Here is a 6214-nt window from a genome sequence, read left to right on the forward strand (position 1 = left end):
AGCTCTACCATACTGGCTCTGAGAATTATATTCAGTTAAACAGGGCTAGCAACTCTGAAATAAATGCCCCAACTAAATAGCTGCAAATCACATTCATTTGGTTGCTAAAACAATTAACAACTAATCCAGTCATTTTGAGTTGCAAGAATGGATCAGCCAAAAGACATTTGGTCTCTGCCTTCTAGTCTGGATACCCATTGAGAAAGAGTGCCAAGATCTTTGGGAGATGGAGGGTATAAACAACAAAAACCAAATCTGATAAGCCAGATATTTGCAGATCATGATGTAGGCACTCAAGAGTGAATCCAGAGATGGACTGTGGCTGTCCCTCCAGGCATAATATTGCACAGCAGTATGTGCCCTGCAAATTTCCAAAACCAAATGAGACAGAGTCAAATTCTGGATGCAGCCCTGGGGACAAATCCTAGCTCTAATACCTCCTAGCTGTGTGCTCTTGGAAAAGTGCTTAGCCTCTCTGAGCCTCAGTTTTTTTAATGTAAAATAGAGACATGACTCCTTACCCCACAGATTGCTGTAAGGATTAATTAAGATCAAGCAGGTAAGCATGCACAATGACTAGTATATAATAAGCAAATAGGGCTTCCCTGGTGGCGCAGTGGTTGGGAATCTGCCTGCCAATGCGGGGGACACGGGTTCGGGCCTTGGTCTGGGAGGATCCCACATGCCGCGGAGCGACTGGGCCCGTGAGCCACAATTGCTGAGCCTGCGCGTGTGGAGCCTGTGCTCTGCAACGGGGGAGGCCACGGCGGTGAGGGGCCCGCACACCGCGATGAAGAGTGGCCCCCGCTTGCCGCAACTGGAGGAAGCCCTAGCGCGGGGGCGAGGACCCAACACAGTCATAAATAAATAAATGGATAGATAATAAAAAAAAAAAAATTAAAAAAAAAAAATAATAAGCAAATAAGAATGATGGTAGGGGGGCTTCCCTGGTGGCGCAGTGGTTAGGAATCCGCCTGCCAATGCAGGGGACATGGGTTCGAGCCCTGGTCTGGGAAGATTCCACATGCCATGGAGCAACTAGGCCAGTGCGCCCCAACTACTGAGCCTGCGCTCTAGAGCCCGCGAGCCACAACTGCTAAGCCTGCGCTCTAGAGCCTGCGAGCCACAACTGCTGAGCCTGCGCTCTAGAGCCCGTGCGCCACAACTACTGAAGCCCGCATGCCTAGAGCCCGTGCTCTGCAACAAGAGAAGCCACTGCAATGAGAAGCCTGTGCACCACAAAGAAGAGTAGCCCCTGCTCGATGCAACTAGAGAAAGCCCGAGCACAGCAATGAAGACCCGGCGCAACAACAAAAAAAATTTTTTTTAAATATGATGGTAAATAGATTTTTTTTTAAATCACCAGAGTCTGGAGAGATATTTCATGTTCATGGATAGGAAGACTCGATACTGATAAAGGACTGTTATCCAAAATATAAAAAGAACTCTTAAAACTCAATAATAAGAACAAACCTGATAATTAAATGAGCCAAAGACCTTAACAGACACCTTGCCAAAGAAAATATACAGATGGCAAATAAGCATGTGAAAAAGATTCTCCACATGATATGTCATTAAGGAAATGCAAACTAAAACAACAATGAGATACCACTACACACCTATTAGAATGGCCAAAATACAAAACACTGACACCACCAAATGCTGGTGAGGTTGTGGAGCAACAGGAACTCTCATTCATTGCTGGTGGGAATGCAAAATGGTACAGCCACTTTGCAAGACTGTTTACTGGTTTCTTACAAAACTAAACTTACTCTTATCATAAGATCCAGCAATAGCGCTACTTGGTATTTACCCAAAGGAGTTGAAAACTATGTCCACACAAAAACCTGCACACAGTTGTTTATAACAGCGTCATTCGTAACTGCCAAAACTTGGAAGTAACCAAGATGTCCTTCAGTAAATGAATGGATAAACTCTGGTACATCCAGACAAAGGAATATTATTCAGCACTAAAAGACATGCGTTATCCAAGCCCTGAAAAGATATGGATGAAACTTAAATGCAAATTACTAAGAGAAAGAAGCCAATGTGAAGAGGCTAGATACTGTATGATTCCAACATACGACACTCTGGAAAAGGCAAAACTATGGAGACAATAAAAGGATCAGTGGTTGTCAGGGGTTAGGGTAGAGGGAGGGATGAGTAGGCAGAGCACAGGGGGTTTTTAGGGCAGTAAAATTACTCTGTATGAGACTGTAATGGTGGATACATGTCATTATACATTTGTCCAAATCATAGAATGTACAACACCAAGAGTGAACCCTAATGTAAACTATGGACTTTGGTTGTAATGTGTCCATGTAGGTTCATCAGTTGTAACCAATTCACCACTCTGAAAGGGATGTTGATAATGGAGAGGCTATGCATGTGTTGGGACAGGTACACTTGTTAAAACCGAGAAACCAACATTGGTACAATGAACTAAACAGCACACTTTTTTCAGATTTCACTGGTTTTCCCACTAATATCCTTTTGTTTCAGGATCCCATCCAGGATACTACATTCTTTTGAGTCATCTTTTCTCCGTAGTCCCTCTGGTCTATGACAGTTTCTTTCCTTGTTTCTCACAATTTTGATAATTTTTAGGAATACTGGTCAGGTAGTTTTTAGAATGTTTCTCAATTTGGATTTGCCTGCTGTTTTCTCATGATGATGGATTTGGGGGAAGAAGACCACAGAGGTGAAATGCCATCCTCATTGCATCATATCAGCAAGCCATGACATCCTTATGACTTACCACTATGATGTTGACCTTGATCACTTGGTTAAAACAATGCCTACCAGCTTTCTCCACTGTCGAGTTACTGTTTTTCCCTTTATCTACTCTACTCTTTGGAAATGAGTCACTAAGCCCACCCCACACTAGTTAGGAGAGGGGAGAAGATTAAGCTCCATCTCCTGGAGGGAAGAGTATCTACACATATTCTTTTTGTTGTTGAAGTATAGTTGATTTACAGTATCGTGTTAGTTTCAGGTATACAGCACAGTGATTCAGTTATATATATATAACTGAATATATATATATATATATATATGTGTGTGTGTGTTTCTTACATAAAAGAAGCATATATATATATATATTCTTCTTCAGATTCTTTTCCCTTACAGGTTATTATAAAATATTGAGTGTAGTTCCCTGTGCTACACAATAGGTCCTTGTTGATTATCTATTTTATATATAGTAATGTGTATATGTTAATCCCAACCTCTTAATTTATCCCTCCCTCCTAGCTTCCTTTCCCCTTTGGTAACCATAATTTTGTTTTCTATGTCTGTGAGTCTGTTTCTGTTTTGGAAACAAATTCATTTGTTTCTTTTCTTTAGATTCCACATATAAGTGATATCAAATGATATTTGTCTTTCTCTGTCTGACTTACTTCACTTCGTATGATAACCTCTAGGTTCATCCATGTTGCTGCAAATGGCACTATGTCATTATTTTATATGACTGAGTAATATCCCATTGTATATACACACCACATCTTCTTTAGCCATTCATCTGTCAATGGGCATTTAGGTTGCTTCCATGTCTTGCCTATTGTAAATAGTGCTGCAATGAAAATTGGGGTGCATGTATCTTTTCGAATTATGGTTTTCTCTGGATATATGACCAGGAGTGGGATTGCAGGATCATGTGGTAGCTCTATATTCTTTAGAATACTTTGTAAGGGAAATTTGTCTCTTCTCCCTTATTCATTTATCTAATCTTTTATTTATAACAGTACAGACTCATATATTTATTTTATTCTTTGGATTACCCACGCAAACTGTATTATTTATTTTGTTGCTTGAAATGTTCCCTTTGGCCATTGGGAGCTCCTTCAGACTGGTTCTTGTGTTCCTTTGATGTGCTCCCATTTTTTTTAAGCTTCCTTACTTTCTGGCACCGTAAAAGGCTCCAGGATCATCCTTCACTGCCCTGCCCTAGAATTAGCCATTTCTCCAAGGATTCCTGGTTGCTTTCATTGGAGAATGGTATTTAATGATCTCAGGACTGGGTGCAATATTGCATTGTTAGTTTTTATTTTGGTGGAAGTTGTATATGCAGGCAATTTGGCAATCACCATAAAACTTACAAGAACTCTTATGGATAAAAGTGCAAGGAGTAACAGATTTATATAGTTACTCCCCACGCACAATTGTTCATTTTAATGGTAAATATAGTAACTGTAGAGTGGAGTGCCCTGGTAGATAAGCAAGTGATCAAAAATAGCACACCAGTAATGGGGCAAATTGACATCACATGCCTCTTGGTATGATGTACCAAGAAGGATACAACATGACTTCGTGCCACGATTGTATCATTTGAATAAATTGAATTCCATAATGTTCAAAATAAGGGGCATTCTACGAAACAACTTGCTTATATTCTTTGAAAGTGTTAATGTCAGGAAGTTCAAATAAAGACTGAGAAACTTCTCCAGATTAAGGGAGACATGGCGACTGAACCCAACAAGGGAGCCAGAATCTTCTTTTGCTATAAAGGATGTTATTGGGACAGTTGGTGACATCTGAGTAAGGTCTGTAGATTAGATAATAATAGGTACCAATGCTAATTTCCTGATTTTGACCGTTGTGCTGTGTTATATAAGAAAATGCCCTTCAGAAAACATTGAAGTATATAAGGTTAAAGGGCCATCATATCTATAAATTATTCTCAATGGTTCAAGGGTGGTGGGTAGACAGAGAATAAAGTGGAAGTAGTAAATGTTAACATTTGGAGAACCTGGATGAAGAATACACAGGAACTCTTAGTTCTGTTCTTACAACACTTTGGTAAGTCTGAAATTTTGTCAAAATAAAAAGTTAAAATATCACCTCACACCGGTCAGAATGGCCATCATCAAAAAACCTACAAACAATAAATGCTGGAGAGGGTGTGGAGAAAAGGGAACACTCTTCCACTGTTGGTGGGAATGTAAATTGATACAGCCACTATGGAGAACAGTATGGAGGTTCCTTAAAAAACTAAAAATAGAACTACCGTATGACCCAGCAATCCCACTACTGGGCATATACCCTGAGAAAACCACAATTCAAAAAGAGTCATGTACCACAATGTTCATTGAAGCTCTATTTACAATAGCCAGGACTTGGAAGCAACCTAAGTGTCCATCATCGGATGAATGGATAAAGAAGATGTGGCACATATATACAATGGAATATTACTCAGCCATAAAAAGAAACGAAATTGAGTTATTTGTAGTGAGGTGGATGGAGTTAGAGTCTGTCATACAGAGTGAAGTAAGTCAGAAAGAGAAAAACAAATACAGTATGCTAACACACATACATGGAATCTAAGGGGGAAAAAAATGGTCATGAAGAACCTAGTGGCAAGATGGGAATAAAGACACAGACCTACTAGAGGAGGGACTTGAGGATATGGGGAGGGGGAAGGGTAAGATGTGATAAAGAGGGAGTGGCATGGACATATATACACTACCAAACGTAAAATAGATAGCTAGTGGGAAGCAACTGCATAGCACAGGGAGATCAGCTCTGTGCTTTGTGACCACCTAGAGGGGTGGGATAGGGAGGGTGGGAGGGAGGGAGATGCAAGAGGGAAGAGATATGGGAACATATGTATATGTATAACTGATTCACTTTGTTATAAAGCAGAAGCTAACACACCATTGTAAAGCAATTATACTCCAATAAAGATGTTAAAAAAATTTTTTTAAAATACTAAATGTAAAAAAAAAATGTTAAAATAAATAAACAAGTGGCTACAAAAAGTTACATATATACAAGTTTCACTCATTCCTTCATTTTGTTGAGCACCTGCTATATGCCAAGTGATTTTTCCGAGCACAGAACAAGACAGACAAAAATTCCTACTGTTGTGGAGCTGGGTGGAAACAGGAAAAAAATGGAATAAAGATGGAAATGCATAGTTTGTCAGATGGTGTTAAGTGCTAAGGAGAAGAACAAAGCAGGAGAGGGGAATAGAGAGTGCAACCAATAGGAATTAAGAGTCAAATAGACCTCTGGGGCGTGTTATACAAAGCAGTGCAGACAATACACACTATTAGCTTTCAATAAAAACGTGTCAATTAAATATCACTTAAATTCTGATCTCTAAATGTAGAAGGCAGCTTCTGACAAGGCCTCCAATGATTCTTGCCTTTTGGTGTTCACACCCTTGTGTAACGCCCTCCCCTTGAAAGTGGGTGAGACCCAGTAACTCACCTTT

Source organism: Balaenoptera acutorostrata, chromosome 2, assembly GCF_949987535.1.
Source record: "Balaenoptera acutorostrata chromosome 2, mBalAcu1.1, whole genome shotgun sequence".
Taxonomy (NCBI): domain Eukaryota; kingdom Metazoa; phylum Chordata; class Mammalia; order Artiodactyla; family Balaenopteridae; genus Balaenoptera; species Balaenoptera acutorostrata.